Below are 18,184 nucleotides of genomic sequence, written 5' to 3' on the forward strand. Positions count from 1 at the left end.
TGTATTTGGGCTGGGGTGCAGCCCTGCGGCAGAGTGTCTGCCCAGCATGTGTAAGACCCTGAATATTTAATCCCCAGTACTTCAAGAGAGGGAAAAAAAAGAAAGCTATATTTCCTGGCCCTTTCTGTGCTGTAATGCCAGCATGTGGTTGAGAGACCACAAAACAGATGCATTTGCTCAGAACGAGGATAAATAGGGAAGAGCCGCGGCACAAGGCACCTACATTTCCGGCCTGCGCTGGAGCCAACAGCTGTGCTGGCTGCCTGATGGTAACGGACGCCGTCATCCCTGCTAGAGACCATTTGGGAATGTGGAAATGCACACGGGTTATTCCTGAACGGCTCACCTAGAGTGTTTTGTCAGCCTCGGTAATGATTCCTTTTTCCCTTAGTAAATTCTGTCCTCCTAAAAGTAACCCAGAGTAAATTCATTGACTACAACTAAGACACTCTCACCAATAAAAGAAACTAGAGCAGAAATAATTGCAAACAACACACTTCAAAGGCCTGGGATCCCTCTATTGGCATCTGACCTAGTTGAGTTGGAAGCGACTGTCAGGGTATCATTAAATGATGGAGGACTTATAATTCATGGTCTAGAAAGTAGGAAAGTGGCTACCTGTGGTCACCTGGAACAAAGCGTATACCAAAGCAAAGAATTTAAAAAAAATTTTTTTTTAATATTTTTTGTTCATTTTTTATTTATTTATTTGAGAGTGACAGACAGAGAGAAAGACAGATAGAGGGAGAGAGAGAGAATGGGCGTGCCAGAGCTTCCAGCCTCTGCAAACGAACTCCAGACGCGTGCGCCCCCTTGTGCATCTGGCTAACGTGGGACCTGGGGAACCGAGCCTCGAACCGGGGTCCTTAGGCTTCACAGGCAAGCGCTTAACCGCTAAGCCATCTCTCCAGCCCTAAAAAAATTTTTTATTTATTTATCTATTTGAGAGAGAGAGAGAGGAAGAGGCAGAGAGAAAGACAGAATGGGTATGCCAGAGCCCCCAGCCACTGCAAATGGACTCCAGACACATGCGTCCCCTTGTGTGTGTGTCTGGCTTACATGGGTCCTGGGGAGTTGAGTCAGGGTCCTTAGGCTTCACAGGCAAATGCAGTAACCACTAAGCCATTTCCCCAGCCCCAAAGCAAAGATTTTTGGCTTCCCTTCTGACTGCTACAATGCATTACTGTATGAGGCTAAGGATCTCAACTACTGTGGGTTAGGATGGCTGGCTCTGTTTGCATCAGTGAGGTTATTACAAAGAACATCGACTTAAAACTTAAATTTTGGCAGGGGGTTCAAGGTAGGGTTTCACTCTAGCCCAGGCTGACCTGGAATTCACTATGTAGTCTCAGATTGGCCTCAAACTCACAGCAATCCTCCTACCTCTGCCTCCCGAGTGCTGGGATTAAAGGCGTGTGCCATTGTGCCTGCTAAAATTTTAAATTTTAAGATGAAGCAATTATTAGAGAAATGGTGTTTCTCAGACTCCGCCTTTTTTTGTGGTGTTAAGAATCAAATCTAGAGCTTTGTTCATGCTGAGAATGCTGAGAATACATCCTGCCATTGAACATATTCCCTGCCCGGAATTTTCCACACTCACAGAGCTCCCATGACTGCATCTCCCCCCCCCCAAAAAAAAATATGCAGAGTGCAATCTGGCCAGGAACTGAATTTATTTTTTTTCAATTTTTTAAAATATTTTTAATTTTTATTTTTTTAGAGAGAGAGACAGAGGGAAAGAGAGAGAATTGGTGCATCAGGGCCTTAGCCAGTGATGTAGACTCCAGATGCTTCCACCAGCTAGTGGGCATGTGTGACCTTGTGCTTGCCTCACCTTTGTGCATCTGGCTTATGTGGGATCTGGAGAGTGGAACATGGGTCCTTAGGCTTCGCAGGCAAGTGACTTAACCGCTAAGCCATCTCTCCAGCCTCCAGTAACTGAATTTCTATGGAGGCTAAGTTTACGTCCTCACTGTTAGGTATGTCAAGGCATGACTTGGAGAAAGGGCGATAGGAATCAGACAGAATGAGGACACCTGAAAGAATCTGGCTGACTAGTATTTGTAATCCTACCACACTTCTTTCACCAAAGCAAACACAGCCTCCTCCCCTTGCAAAGATGCTAGGCTGGCCCTGCTTGAAAACTTTATAATGACCTCCCTGAAACAGCTGCTTTCACAGGAATTCTAATTCCCTCTGTGCCCGGTGCCTTTACCTATGCCTTTTCATCCCAGCCAGGCATAACTAGGTCTGGATTCCAGGATCAGAGTGCCCCTAGGAGCCAATTTAGAAAGTCAAACCTGGAAAGAACAGAGCCAAGAAATTGCAAGAATTTTCTAATTAACATTGCCCCCCCCCAAAAAAAAAAAAAAACCTAAAGATGGGCTGGAGAGATGGCTTAGCAGTTAAGGCACTTGCCTGCAAAGCCAAAGGACCAAGGTTTGATTCCCCAGGACCCAAACTAGCCAGATGCATAAGGTGGCGCATGCATCTGGTGTTTGTTTGCAGTGGCTGGAAGCCTTGGTGTGCCCATTCTCAATCTCTCTCTCTCTCTCTCCCTCTTTCTCTCTGTGAAATAAATAAATAAATAAACCTAAAGACTGTATTAGTTGTCCAATTAGAAACAAGATATGTGCCAAAGTTGTTGACATGGATACCCTCATTCACCAAAGATTTGGGAGTCATTGAGCTTAGCTTGAGCTGTCTGTTAAATTGACTGGGGGAGTATAATCTGGACTTGACTAGGGCTGATTGCCAAAGGAAATGGAAACACTAAGACTCCAGAGACTTTGATGCATCAGAATGTGGAAATTAACTTCCCATAGGCAACATTTCACATCTATTCAAAATAAGCATGGAGGGCATTTCCGGTTCTGAGATACTGAGATAAACATTGATGACGTATCAGAATCATCGAAGAAATGCTGTAGATGGGCTGGAGAGAAGGCTTAGTGGCTAAGGTGCTTGATTGCAAAGCCTAAGGACCCAGGTTCCATTCTCCTTATCCCACATTAGCCAGATGCACAAAGGTGAGGCAAGCTCAAGGTGGCGCATGCCCACTAGATGGCGCAAGTGTCTGGAGTTTGGTTGCAGTGGCTGAGGCATTAGTGTGCCCATTCTCTGTCTCTTTGTCTCTCTCTCTCTCTGAAAGAAAAAAAAAGAAATGCTGTAGGAAAGGATGTGGGAGATAACTACTCTTTTCAGTGGATTTCACGAGCACCCTGAGGGGTAGCCACCAAGTAGGAGTTAACAGCCAGAACCAGAGAACAGGGTTATATAATAGTCGGGTGATTTCACTAGCAGGATCTCTTAGCGTTGGCTATTTGATAGTGTTGTTCCTAAAACTGAACCAGATGGGCTGCCTTCCAAGTCCTGACCTCTCAAGGTACTTGACCTACATAATTGAAGAAATAAATCCACATATTTGCAGTCAATTAATTTTCAGCAAGGATGCCAGAATACATAATTGGCAAATATAATCATTTTAGTAGATGACCATGGGAAAACTGGCTATCTGCATGCTCAAGAATGAAATTAAATCTATACAAAACGGATTTAAAACACGCATAAGGTTTGAAACTGTAACCTCTAGAAGAAAACAGTTAGGAAACCCCATATTATTGGTTTTGGTAAAGTTTTTTTTTTTTTTCATATGACCCAAGGCAAAAGCAACCAAACCAAACCAAAACAAAACAAAACAAATATATGGACAAATGAGATTACATCAAAATAAAAGCTTCTGAGCCAGGCATGGTGGCGCACACCTTAGTCCCAGCACTGAGGAGGCAGAGGTAGGAGGATTACTGTGAGCTCAAGGCCAACCTGGTGCTACAGAATGAGTTCCAGGCCAGGGCTAGGGTGAGACCATACCTCAGAAAAAAATAATAAAAAATAAATAAAAATTTCTGCACTGCAAGGGAGACAACCAACCAAATGAAGGGGCATCCTGTGGAAAGGGAGAAAATCTTTGCAAACCATACATCTGCCAGGCAGATAATATTCAAACTCCATAGAATGTAATGCAAGAGTAAAAACACAAGGGCTGGAGGGATGGCTTAGCAGTTAAGGCGCTTGCCTGCAAAGCTGAAAGACCCAGGTTCAATTCCCCAGTACCTTCATAAAGCCAGGTGAGGCATGCATCTGGAGTTTGTTTGCAGTGGCTAGAGGTCTTGGTGTGCCAATTCTCTCCCCCACCCCACCTAATAAATAAAATAAATTTAGGGTTGGAGAAATGGCTTGGCAGTTAAAGTGCTTGCCTGCAAAGTCTAAGAACCCATGCTCAGCTCCTCAGATCCCACGTAAGCCAGACACACAAGGGGTTAAACAAGGCTGTGCATGTATACAAGGTGGCACACACATCTGGAGTTTGACTGCAGTGGTCAGAGGTCCTGGCATGGCAACTCTCTCCCTCTCATAAATTTTAAAAATAAACTGAAAAGGGTAAGAATACAAATAAACAGTAGCTTAAAAGTAGACAAAGGACCTGACTGGGCTTTTTTTTTTTTTTTCAAAAAGAGACAAAAGGGGCTACAGAGATGGCTCAGCAGTGAAGGCACTTGTCTGCAAAGCTAAAAGACCCTAGTTTAATTCTTCAGAACCCACATAAGCCAGATGCAAAAGGTGGCATGCATGTGTCTGGAGTTTGTTTGCAGTGGCTGGAAGCCCTGGCGTGCCCTCCTCCCTCTTTCTTTCTCTCAAAAAAATAAAAATAAAAATATCTTTAAAAAAAATAAAAGGCAAGTAGTCAACGTGTGTGTAAAAATGTGTTCACTATTAGCAATCATCAAGGATTCTTTCAGGTCTCCCAGAATAATAACCAAAGAAAATTCCTAATGAAACATGGAACATGTCAAAGTTCATATCACAATTAGTAGATGTTGCAGGATAGATTTGGGAATAATTTAGGGCTTTCTAATTAATGAAATACCAAAGATTAATAATTTAGAGTCAGATTATTTTCCTGAAGGGCTATTTGAAAGACTGCCTTCACTAACATGTCCACATACAGTCAGATTGGTAAACTTTTAACATTCAGATCCTTCTCAGCTGAAAAAACAAAGCTACGAAGTAGTACTTAGTCTAAATGACCCATTGCTCCATGGAACAAGAAAATAAATTCTAACTAACATTCCTGAATAGATCCTGCTTATGAGACTCAATTGCCTTTGACTAATAAAATGTCCCCAACCTCACCTTACATAATGTGGCTTTTAATTCTTATTGTTGCTGTAGGCATAGCCACAGGCCTAGGCTTTTTCTCTTGGTTCTGAAACTGATGTAGAATTTGCTAGTTTGAATGAAAGCTTGAGCTCACCAGACCTCAGTAGGGAAAGACTAATATCAGTAGAGAAGTTATAAAGATGAATGAAGCCATACTGGGCCAATTTCCTATCTTATGAAAACTTAAGACCAAATCAGAGTCACACCAGATTAGAACTATAGACGCTGCATTTCAGATTCCCAGAAGAAAATCACTCTATCAACGTAAATGCGGCACAATTTTGAAATGTAGCAGCATCCATCTTACTAGCCCATTGACTTTCTATAGTAACTTGTGATAGTTTCCCTATTCGGTTATCCCCTGGGCTACTGAAGATTAATGCTATGTGTTAAGCAAACAGTACAGTATTTATAGCTTCCTGTGCTGGTGAATATTAAAGGTCTTTCCTACATCCAGCTACCTGAGGACCACAGGAGAAGGTCACACATGTGTAATGGGGACAGTCAGTACACTTTGCTTACTGGTCAGTCCACAGATTAATGCCCACCCTCAATGGCAGGAAAGACAAGGAAAAGCTGCCACCTGCCATTAGGAAGAGGGGTACAGTGATAGATTATGGCAGAGAATCTACTGGTTGTGAATAACAGAGAAGATTCATACTGGGCACAGGGCCAGAAACAAGCTGGTTTGATAGCTGAGGAAGCAGAATGAACTATCACTCGGGAGACGGAGGTAGGAGGATCGCTGTGAGTTCAAGGCCACGCTGAGACTACATAGTGAATTCCAGGTCAGCCTGGGCTAGAGTGAGACCTTACCTCAAAAAGCCAAAAACAAAAACCAAGTATATGTACATATATATATATATATATATATATATATATATATATATATATATATATATATGTCGTCAAGGGCTCTTGCTAAAGATGTGAGCTACCTGCTGAAGGGTACAGGAGCTGGGGAAGTTTTATCTGTGACATCAAGGGACAAAGAGATTGGTCTTAGCTAATGTTGGAACCTGCATACGGAGTGACCCCTTTTCAGGGCTGGCAGGCAAGTGGACACCAGGGCCTCTGGCTGCCTGCGTGAGGTTTATCAAGAAGTCAGCCTTCTCACACATATCTCAACACTCACCATGGACTGGAAACAAGATGACTATAACGGAAGACGCACACACAGCGTATTGCAGAGAACTCAAGATAAGGGCTCCCAGCCTCTACCTCGCCCCACACAGAACAGGTAACATTTCCCAGTCACTGGACCCTCCGTAGCTATCCGAGAAGACCACGGCATTCTCGGACAATCAGCTGCAGCTCTGGAAAATGAAATGAGACCCCAAAGCAAGATGGGAGGAGGCAGACCGGTAGATGGACAGGTGGCTTCAGTGGATGAGTCTCTTGCCACCATTCCCCAGCACCCAAGAGATTCTGATGCAATCAATGGTGGGTTTTAAAACATCTCACATGGTGCTCATGGGAAACTAGTAGCTAAGATATTTGCGTGTTAGCCCTTTGACTCCAGCCCCCCACACCCACCTGCCCCCCACGCCCCTTCCCTGTGCTCTGCATGACCCTGATCCCACACTCTTCTGAGGTTGCTTTGATTATACAAGTACTGAAGGTAGCTGGTTGATTAAGAGGGCATGGTGCCATCTAATCAAGCTTATCCAGCAGGTATTAAATGCAGTCAGACATCTCACATTTTATCCTTTGGTGCCAATTAACTTCATGCACGGAGGATTCTAATCTTTGGCCCCAGCCAGCACAGTTTGCTTTAGCCTCGGCTGACATTCACAGCGAAGCAGTGTGGAGATGCATGACTGTTTCGTGTTTCCTGACCCACTCTGACAGAGAGAGGACAGAGGATGTGGAGAACACGAACCCAAGTGGTGCATCATTCATTCATCCACTGACCTAAGGACACATATTTACTGCAAGCCTACTGTGTGCCGTTGAAGATTCTTGAATAAAATACAATCAGCACGTACATCCTCACCTATGAAAGTTGACCTTTACAAAATGAAGAGTAAAATCTAGCCGGCTGTGGTGGTGCACGCCTTTAATCCCAGCGCTACTGGGGAGGCAGAGGCCATGAGTTTGAGGCCAACCTAAGACTGCATAGTGAATTTCAGCAGGGGCTACAGTGAGACCCTCCCTAGAAATTTTTTTTTTTAAATCCAAAGACTTCACATAAAAATGTACTAACTTTTTGTCATGTAGGCAACTTATTTATTCATCCCAAGGGGCTCTCTCTGATCCAGGTGGACCTGGAACTCACAGTGATTCTCCTCCTTCAGCCTGCTGAGCATTGGGCTTACAGACGTGAGCCATCACTCGTGGCTTATTTACTTCCCAGTCTTGGGTCTCACACCCGCAACCTCACACATGCGAAGCAACTGTTCACTCGGTTACTTTCCTGTCGGTGAAAGCAGAATACCTGGCTAGAAGCATCTTGGGGAAGCAAAGAGTGTTCCTAGCACCAGAAGGTAGAGTCCATCGTGGCTGAGGGGAAAGCATGGCAGGAGCAAGGAACCAGTGTCACATTGTCACAGCAGCACGGAGGGAAGCAGAAGGAGAACATGGAAAACAGCAGACAGGCCTGAAACTGTAAGACCTCAAAGCTTGCCCCCAGAGACTTGCTTCCTCTAGCAAGACTCCAGTGCCTAAAGACCCCACAAACTTCCCAAACAGTGCCACCAGCTGGGGGTGAAGTATTCAGGCACACGGGTCTGTGGGGACACTTTACATTCAAGCTGCCACAAGCTCTAAGCCCTATCCTCAGGCCTACATTATCTGTCCTCCACCACAATCAAAATGAACGTTTAAAAACATCAAAATAGGGCTGGAGAGATGGCTGAGCAGTTAAGGCGTTGGTCTGCAAAGCCAAAGGACCCAGGTTCAGTTCCCACGTTAGCCAGATGCACAAGGGGGCGCATGAATCTGTAGTTCATTTGCAATGGCTGGAGGCCCTGGCGTGCCCATTCTCTCACCCTCTCTCCCTAGTTCTCTGTCAGATAAATAAATGAATAAATAAAAATTAAATATTTTTTTAAAAAACATCAAAAATAGTCAGGTATAGTTACGCACACCCATAATCCCAGCACAGGGGAGGCTAAGGCAGAAAGATAGGGAATTTGAAGCCACCTTGGGTTACAAAGCAAGATACTCTCCCTGTTCTATAAAACTAACCAAACTAGGGCTGGAGAGATGGCTTAGCGGTTAAGCGCTTGCCTGCGAAGCCTAAGGACCCCGGTTCGAGGCTCGGTTCCCCAGGTCCCACGTTAGCCAGATGCACAAGGGGGCGCACGCGTCTGGAGTTCGTTTGCAGAGGCTGGAAGCCCTGGCGCGCCCATTCTCTCTCTCTCCCTCTATCTGTCTTTCTCTCTGTGTCTGTCACTCTCAAATAAATAAAAAAAAAAAAAATTTAAAAAATAAAAAAACTAACCAAACTAATTAATTGGACAAGTGGCTTGTAGCTGAGCTGTGAAATAAGAATAAAGAATTCACTCAGATTATTATCTGGGTAACCTTTGTGCTGGTCAAAGAAATGTCTTACAGCCCAGTTACAAAATCACTTGGTTTATGCTGAGAAAATTGTAGGAGCCTTTGGAAGCTATCAGTCAGACAGCATATTAAGCTTCTCCAATGTTAGACTTGGAGGTTTATGCAACCTCTGGGAGCACAGGGTCAGGCAGGGCTAAGGAGAAAACATACTTGACAAACCCCTGATTGCTTCTTGATACACTTTGTTAATGTAATCTGCGTTGCAGATTAGAATCAACATAATGTCACAGGTGATGCCGAGCAGGTACGGTCCGACCTGCATTGCTGTTTGGGAAACTGAGTTTTGTTCTTCAAGGAGTTGCCGTAGGAAGGGCATGGCATGACCTTATATTTTCTTGCTAGAATTGCCAGGGAGACCAACTCTGCCCTTTCTTTCTTCAGATAATAAATGGTGAGTAATAGGCTACTTGACTGCATCGTGCTTGGATGCTGTTGGACAAAGAACATTTTTAAAACTTCTGTTGTCGTGAGGTTTATTATTTTTTTTGTTTGTTTTGGTTTGCAGTTCTGTTTGACCTTTCAGATCAAAACTGTGACTAACAGCAATGTTTGAGCCAATTACATTTATGGTGTGCTATTTGTCAAGAACCTAAACTGTGGCCTTTCTGGAAATGTGTTTCTACACACCTCCACGTACATCTGAGCACTAATTTTCCACTGACTGTACGCTGGCCTCTCTCATCTGCAGGATCTCACTTTCAGACCCTTGCTTCAGAGCGCCCCACTCAGGGGACACAGTTCGGGCCCGCTGGGTTGCTGGGCTTCTTGGAGCGCTTTGATCAAACACTTAACCTCCCATAATGCTGCGCAGGGATAGGGAGAGACCGTGGGAGAGATGATAGCCGATCTTCTAGCCAGCCTTGGGTGCCGAGGGTCCATGGCACTTTCTGGCTCTTGGGAGGAGGCCGCACGCAGTGGGTGAGGAGCAGGCACGTGTCACCTCTGTAGCTTTCAGCTCGGTCCGTCTCACCCTCATCTCATTTCACCTCATTTTTCAGAAACCGCTTGGACCCAGTCCCCTTCACTTTCCACCCACAAACGCAGGACTCATTTTTCTCAGCCAGAACATTGGCTCTCAGATTCACTTAAAGGAGAGCAGAGGGCTGCAGAGATGGTTTAGCCATTAAGACCCGTGCCTGCAAAGCCTAAAGACCCAGGTTCAGTTCCCCGGATGTAAGCCAGATGCACATGTGCCTGGACTTTGCAGTTCTCTCTCTCTCTCTCTCTCTCTCTGCCTCTTTGTCATTCTCTCTCAAAAAAATAAAACAAAATAAAATGTGAACAAGTATGCTCTTTAAGAGAGAGAGACAGAGAGAGAGAGAGAGAGAGAGAAATGAGGCCTGGAGAGATGACTCTGCTGTTAAGGGGCTTACCCCTACAGCCTAAGTACCCATGTAAAGCCAGATGCACAATTTCTCTCTCTCTCTCTCTCTCTCTCTCACTCATTCTCTCTCTCCCTCCCTTCCTCCTTGAAAAAAATAATATTTCATAAAGAGAGAGAGAGAGAAAAATGAGGGCTGGAGAAATGGCTTAGCAGTTAAGGCACTTGCTTGCAACGCCTGTGAAGGACCCATGTTCGATTCCCCAAGACCCACGTAAGCCAGGTGCACAAAGGGGCATGCATGTCTGAAGTTTGTTTGCAGTGCCTAAAAGCCCTGGCACACCCATTTTTCTTTCTCTCTCTCTCTCTCTCTCTCTCTCTCTCAAATAAATAAATAAAAATAAATATATTCTTAAAAGTTAAAAAAAGAGAGAGAAATGAGACCCTTGACCAGAAGACTTAATCAAGCTTGTAATTTTCATGATAGTAGAGCTGTAAGATGAGTCTGTGTCTGAGGCAAGAATATGGACATTGGGCAACTTATGGATTCGGTCTCTGGAAATCCACTTTTCCCTAGGAAGCATATTGCTGTTGACTGCCAAGGTGTCTGATGAAGCCTGTCCCCACTTCGTCCTGGTTCACATGGGGCAATTGCTGCAGTTGTTCTCCTCTAGGTTAATAGTAGAGAATGGTGATGATCCTTAAGGGTTTCACTAGAGAATGGCTCAAGAAATACATGAGTTGCATCCCAATGAAAGTTCAAGAGAACTACCATTGTGCAACTGGGATTTTTGTACTTTTCCTTAATGAGAATATCTTCATTCTTTCTCTCTGGAGATAAAAATAACATTTGTTAAAGCCGGGCGTGGTGGTTTTTAATCCCAGCACTCAGGAGGCAGAGGTAGGAGGATTGCCAAGAGTTCAAGGTCACCCTGAGACTACATAGTTAATTCCAGATCAGCCTAGACCAGAGTGAGACCCTACCTTGAAAAAACAAAACAAAAATAGCACTTGTTTATTATGTTAAAATTCATGCAGAATAGGGAAGTGAAAAAGTCAAAAGTCAGCCGGGTTTGATGCTGCACACCTTTAAATCCCAGGCACTTGGGAGTCAGAGGTAGGAGGATCACCGTGAGTTCAAGGCCACCCTGAGAATACATAGTGAATTTCAGGTCAGCCTGGACTAGAGTGAGACCCTACCACAAAAATAAAATAAAATAAAATAAAATAAAATAAAATAAAATAAAATAAAATAAAATAAAATAAAATAAAATAAAATAAAATAAAATAAAATAAAATAAAGGAGGGCTGGATAGATGGCTTAGCAGTTAAAGCACTTTCCTGCAAAGCCAAAGGACCCATGTTCAATTCTGCAGGATCCACATAAGCTGGATACACAAGATGATGCATGTATCTGGAGTTCTTTTGCAGTGGCTAGAGATCCTGGTGTGCCCATTCTCTCTCTCTCTCTCTCTCTCTCTCTCTCTCTCTCTCTCTCTCTCTCTCTCTGTGTGTGTGTGTGTGTGTGTGTGTGTGTGTGTGTGTGTGTGTGTCTGTCTCTCAAATAAATAAATAAAACTTTAAAAAAGTGAAAACCCTACAATACCTTAAACTTCTGAAATTTTTATTAATTGAAATATAGTTCAGGGCTGGAGAGATGGCTTGGAGGTTAGGGCACTTGTCTGGAAAGCCTAAGGACTCATGTTCAACTCCCTGGGTCCCACATGAGTCAGACACAAGCACACAACGTTGCACATGCGCACAAAGGGTGCAGGCATCGAGAGGTCAACTGCAGTAGCTGGAGGCCCTGGTGCACCAATTTTCTGTCTCTTTTTCTCCCCCCCCCCCCTCTCCCTCATGAAAAAAGGCCAGGGCTGGAGAGATGGCTTAGTGGTTAAGACATTTGCCTGCAAAACCAAAGGATCCCAGTTCGACTCTCCAGGACCCACATTAGCCAGATGCACAAGGGGGTGCATGCACCTGGAGTTCGTTTGCAGTGGTTGGAGGCCCTGGCATGTCCATTCTCCTCTCTCTCTCTCTCTCTCTCTCATTCTCTCTCTCTCTCAGAAAGTAAGAGAGAGAGAGAGAGAGAAAGGGAGGGAAGAAGGAGGGAGGAAGGAAGGAAGGCAGCCAATCTATTGGGCTTGCCTCAAAATATATATATTTCTGATACTGTAACCTTCACATTGTTTGATTGAGTGTGTTGAAGATGTGTGCAGAGTGTGTGTGATGTGTGGCCTATGCACGTGTGTGTGCAGATGCATGCACCCCCATGCATGTGGAGGCCAAAAGAGAGCATCAGAAGTCAATGTCTTATTGTTCATCCACATGTGTCCTGGAGACACGGCCTCTCCTTCAACCTGGAGCTGCTGACCATTAGCAAGCCCCAGCCATTCTCCAATCTCCAACGCCTCCCTCCCCAACCATGGACCTGGGTTATAGACTTGTGTGGTCACATCCAGCTTTTTAAAAAATTTTTTTTTTAATTTTTTATTTATTTGTTTGAGAGAGAGGTAGATAGAGAGAAGGAGAATGGGCGTGCCAGAGCCTTTAGCCACTGCAAATGAACTCCAGACACATGCACCACTTTGTGCATCTGGCTTACCTGTGTACTGGGGAATCGAGCCTTGAGCCAGGGTCCTGAGGCTTCGCAGGCAAGTGCCTTACCATTAAGCCATTTCTCCAGCCCCCCACATCCAGCTTTTAACAACATGAGTTTGGGGAGCTGAATTCAGAGGTCTCTGGCCAAAAAGACCCTTGTGCTTAAGCAGCAAGCACACTTAACCACTAAGCCATCTCCCCAGCCAACATCTATCTTTTAAAAATAAAAAAAAAATCAATCTTTTAAAAATAAAAAAAATTCATCAGTTTTAGCTCATATAACTCAGCAGTTTTAGTATATTCACAAGGTTGTGCAATTACAACTAATATCTTTCAGCACTTTTCCATTACCCCAAAGAAACCCTAACCCTCTAGAAGCTATTCCCTGCCCTGCCCCCCCATAGTCCCTAAAAATCACTAACCTACTTTCTGTTTTTCTAGTTTCCTCTATTCTGAACATTTTGCATAAATGGAATCATACAATCTGTGCTCTTTTGTGACAAGATTCTTTTCTTTGATATTTAACTATATTTCTTTCTGTGCTTAAATAATATTGTATTATATGGATAAGCCACACTTTATTTACCCATGTACTTATTCACTAGTAAACATCTGGAGCCTAGTTTCAAATCTGATGAGTAATACTGATTTGAACGGTTTTAATATGTTTCAGTTCTCTTGACATGAGAGGATTTTAATGAGTCACTTTTAGATGTGTTTCTGTGTACATCTATGTAGACAGGTAAATCGACTGTGATACCTCACTGCTCCTATGCGTTCTCCTTTCCCAAAAGAGAATAATTTTTAAAAACCTCTAGTTGCCAAAGTACTTGGGTGTCCCCTGTTGCCCCTCCCCAACCTCATGACCAGCATGTTGCTTGCCTTGGCCAGGAGTCTAAAAGAGTGGATTGAAGGCAGCCCAAGGGTAACATGTAACACCCACTGCGACCAAGCAGCAATTTTCAGAGCCATTGTGTATTTCTATGTTCTCTCTTTTATTTTTATTTATTTATTTGAAAGTGACAGACACAGAGAGAGAGAGAGATAAAGAGGCAGAGCGAGACAGAGAGAGAGAGAGAGAAAATGGGTGCGCCAGGGCCTCCAGCCACTGCAAACGAACTCCAGGCACATGCGCCCCCTTGTGCATCTGACTAACATGGATCCTGGGGAATTGAGCCTCGAACCATGGTCCTTAGGCTTTACAGACAAGCGTTTAACCGCTAAGTCATCTCTTTAGCCACTGCTTTCTTGCTCTTGACATTGGTTTCTTAAGCCTGGGCCCCAGAATCAGTGGCCACAAGGAGCTGAGCTGCATTAACATATATATGAAAGAGAAATAAATTATTGTCAACCACTGAAATTTGGCTTTGATGGTCACTTGGTCATTATTAGCTGGCAAAACTGACTATTGGATGAATGAATCAACTATGATCCATTTGTCCTAATGAAGGATACGGGGCAGGCATTTTTACAGATTCAAACTTACAGAAACTGAGGTCCAAAGAGGTCGAGTGGCTTATTCCAGATGAAAGAATTAGTAAGAGACACAGAGTCAATGTGTATTCCTGCTCTGATGTGCAATCCAGTTTAACAATTAAAGCAAAGGACAGGCTGATCTTGGACATCTCCGTGGGATTATGGCATGGTCATGAACACCCTCCCCCCCATGCCACTGGGTGATTATTGGGCAGAAAATTCCAAAGTCACTCATGCTGGACTAATGAGTTAATACTAATTGGAAAATTTTAATATGCCAAAATGTGTGCGCTGTGGCTTTCACAGGAAAAAAAAAAAAGTATTTAAACAGAAAAGGAAGCACTATTATGAGAGTTAATCCTTATTCCTTATCTCTGCAGCCATTGGGTCTGGGATTGCTACTAACAAATAGAGCTGGCTGCTTTCAATCCATTCCGCATGCCTCGTCAAACTGCCACTGGTTGTGCATGATTTAACATAATTGCCTGTCTGTGCCCTGGAGGCTGGGTACCCAGCTTGCAAGGTGCCACCGTGATGCAAGGGAATTGTGGCCAGCACCTGCCAAGGCTCTGTCTAGTTTAAGGCAGTGTTTCTATCTCTCTTTCCTATCTTAAACTCATAAATAGGTAACACAAGGACTTTGGTAGAGGGCCACTGCTGTCAATGAGAGCCAGCCACTGGACAGGGTGGTTAGGGTTAAAATGAATGTTAGGGTTAAAAACTCCAGTCAGGGAGGCCCGCTCCGTGGGAGGGAATACATCCCTGGTACTGAAAACTTAAAACAGGGGTAGTCAGGAGCCCTAGGGATGTGACGTCTGCTGCTGTCTGGATGAATCTATATACTATGCTCATCAAACTACCCAGTAAGCACTTCTCTTAATGTTCACACCCTTATATAATGCTACTCTCACTGTGGGTAGAGAATCTTCTCTTTTCAGATGGCAGTGACCTTGGGACGACTCAGAAGGTATCACGGCGCTGGAATGAAGTGACCGGAGAACTGAGTAACATCTCAATCACACCTTCCAAGGCTCAGGGTCTAATGCGGAAGAGGTGGTGGAAAGAATGTAAGAGCCAAAGGAAGGGTAGGACTCCTTACAACGTGCTCCTCCCAGACACAAAATGGCCTGGATATCCATGACCTCACAGTGCCTGACACTACCTACACAAGACCATCATAAGAGGAGGAAAAGTTCATGACATCAAAATAAAAAGAGAGACTGACTGAGATGGGGAGGGATGATGGAGAATGGAATTTCAAAGGCAAAAGTTGGGGGGGGGGGAGTGTATTACCATGGGATATTTTTTTAATAATCATGAAAGATGTTAATAAAAATTGAGAGAGAAAAAAAAAAAGCTCCAGTCAGGAAAAAGCATGGAAGAGAACTTGCAGCTGGGTCTGAGAAAACCAAGCTTACAGATAAGGTAAGAAGAGGAACAGCTTTCTGGGACAGAGCAACAAAGCCAGTCAGGGGAGGTTCTGACCAGCTCCCCCCACCCGCTGGTGACCTTCTGAGCTATATGGGTAGTTACCCGTTTAAATGTATTCCTGCATCTAATGAATCAAAATTATAACAGACTGGATTATAGGTGAGGATGGCTTCTAAGAAAGCCTCCACGTATTCTAGGAAGTGGACCACCCCCAGACTGCCCCAGGGGTTGGGTAAACGGAGGAGAATGGGAGACCAAGACTCACAGGTTCCTGGAGGAAGAGGAGGTCTGCCCTCCACTCTGAAGGGTGAGCCCTACCTCCCGCTTGTGCTTTCTCTCGGGTGTGTCCGTGTGCACCCTCCTCCTTCGAGACACAAAAACTGGAGGCCACTGCTGTGCTTGGGAACGAGCAGAACTGGGGAGGAGACATGTTACACACCTTCTGTAGCAGGGTGACCCGGGTCGGAACACCCAAGACTTTGGGTCTCAGCCCCTTATAGGTGACAAAATAGCCACTGATGCTCTTCAGAAACATAGACCAGATGGCCCATAAAGGGAAGTTTTCCTCCCTAATGATATGCTGAGTAGGTAAAAAGCCACTTAAAGTGGCCAGTTTCTATGCTTTTTTATGAGAGAGAGAGAGAGAAAGAAAGAATTGGCACACCAGGGCTTCCAGACACTGCACTCAAATTCCAGAAGTATTTACCACCTTGTGCACATGAACAACTGAAACTTTGAGCTTGCATCACCTAGTAAGTCTGGATTACATGGGCCCTGGGGAGCCGAACATGGATCCTTAGGCTTCACAGGCAAGCGCCTTAACTGCTAAGCCATCTCTCCATCTCTTCAAGCTTTTATACTGGTGGAGCAGCTAGGTAAGAAGTCACTTTTGGTTCTTCCTTTCCTCAGACCACCTGGAATTGTAAGGAAGGTTAGGGAAAGCAGTTTGTATCTGTGCTTAGACACAGGAACAGTCTCCATACTTTTAAAAGGCTACATGTGGCCTGGAGGGATGGCTTAGCAGTCAAGGCATTTGTCTGCAAAGCCAAAGGACCCAGGTTCGATTCTCCAGGACCCACATTAGCCAGATGCACAAGGGGGCGCACGTGTCTGGAGTTTGTTTGCAGTGGCTGGAGGTCCTGGCGTGCCCATTCTCTCATTCTCTCCCTCTCTCTCTCTCTCTCTCTCTCTCTCTCCCCCTCCTTCCCTCCCTTCCTCTGTCAAATAAATTTTTAAAAAATATCTTAAAAGGCTACATGTTTCCGTTGTTCAAATCAATTTTATCTTTAATATGACATGGGCTGCTAGGAATAATCGTAATATCAGATCATCTTAAATATTGTCAATCTACATGCAAGGAAATCACAGGACAGTGTGGCTGGAGCCTCTGTAACCCAAGTCCCTAGCCAGGCTTCTTCCCATCCCACACCATGGCTTCAGCAAGTCCAGAGCCACGCTTGCACACGGCAAGACCTGCTCAAGTCAGAAACAACATAACCACCCCCTGAATCTTCTAGAAAATCGACACACTTGTGGAAAATGCCCCTGAAGTGGGCATGAACACTGGAAAGGAATAGGAACAGGAGTGTTTAATAATAAGATGGGAACCAATGCTGCTGGCCCTATACTTAGGCTTAGAAGCCAAGAGGATTTCTCCAGCCCACGTATTGTCACACTACCCCAAGAACCACAGGACAAGTCAAGACATGATTGTTGGGGCTGGAGGGATGGCTTAGTGGTTAAAGCGTTTGCCTGCAAAGCCAAAGGACCCAGGTTCGATTCTCCAAGACCTACGTTAGCCAGGCGCACAAGGTGGTGCATGATTCTGGAGTTTGTTTGCAGTGGCCGGAGGCCCTGGCACACCCATTCTCTCTCTCTCTCTGTCTCCTCTCTTTTTCTCTCCCTCCCTTTCTGTCAAATAAATAAAAATAAAATATTTGAAAAAAAAGAGAGATTTTTTTTCCTCAAGAAGAATGTGACAAGGAGATGGGAATGTAACCCATTTTGTACAGTGCCTATCTAGGATACACAAGGCTCTGGGTTCTATCCACAGCATCACATAAACTGGATTTACTGGCTCATGCTTGTAATCCCAACACTTGAGACATGGAGGTAGGAGGATCAAATGTTCAAGGTCGTCTTCAACTATACAATGACTTGGAAGGTAGCTTGGACTACATGAGGTGCTTTCTTGCAAAGCCAAAGGACCCAGGTTCAATTCCCCAGGACCCACATAAGCCAGATGCACAGGAGGGTGCATGCATCTGGAGTTCGTTTGCAGTGGCTAGAGGCCTCGGCAGCCCATTTTCTCTCTCTCTCTCTTTCTCTCTCTCTCTCTGCCTCTCTCTCTAATAAATAAATAAAAGTATTTTAACTAAAGAAATAATAAAGGGGGTGTGCTGGACAGAAGACTTAGTGGTTAAGGTTGTTTGCAAAGCCTAAGGACCAGGGTTCAATTCCCCAAGACCCACATAAGCCAGATGCACAAGGGGGCACATGTGTCTGGAGTTTATTTGCATCATCTGGAGGCCTTGGCATGCCCATTTTCTCTCTCTCTCTCTCTCTTTCAAA

This window comes from Jaculus jaculus, chromosome 18 (assembly GCF_020740685.1).
Source record: "Jaculus jaculus isolate mJacJac1 chromosome 18, mJacJac1.mat.Y.cur, whole genome shotgun sequence".
Classification (NCBI taxonomy): Eukaryota; Metazoa; Chordata; class Mammalia; order Rodentia; family Dipodidae; genus Jaculus; species Jaculus jaculus.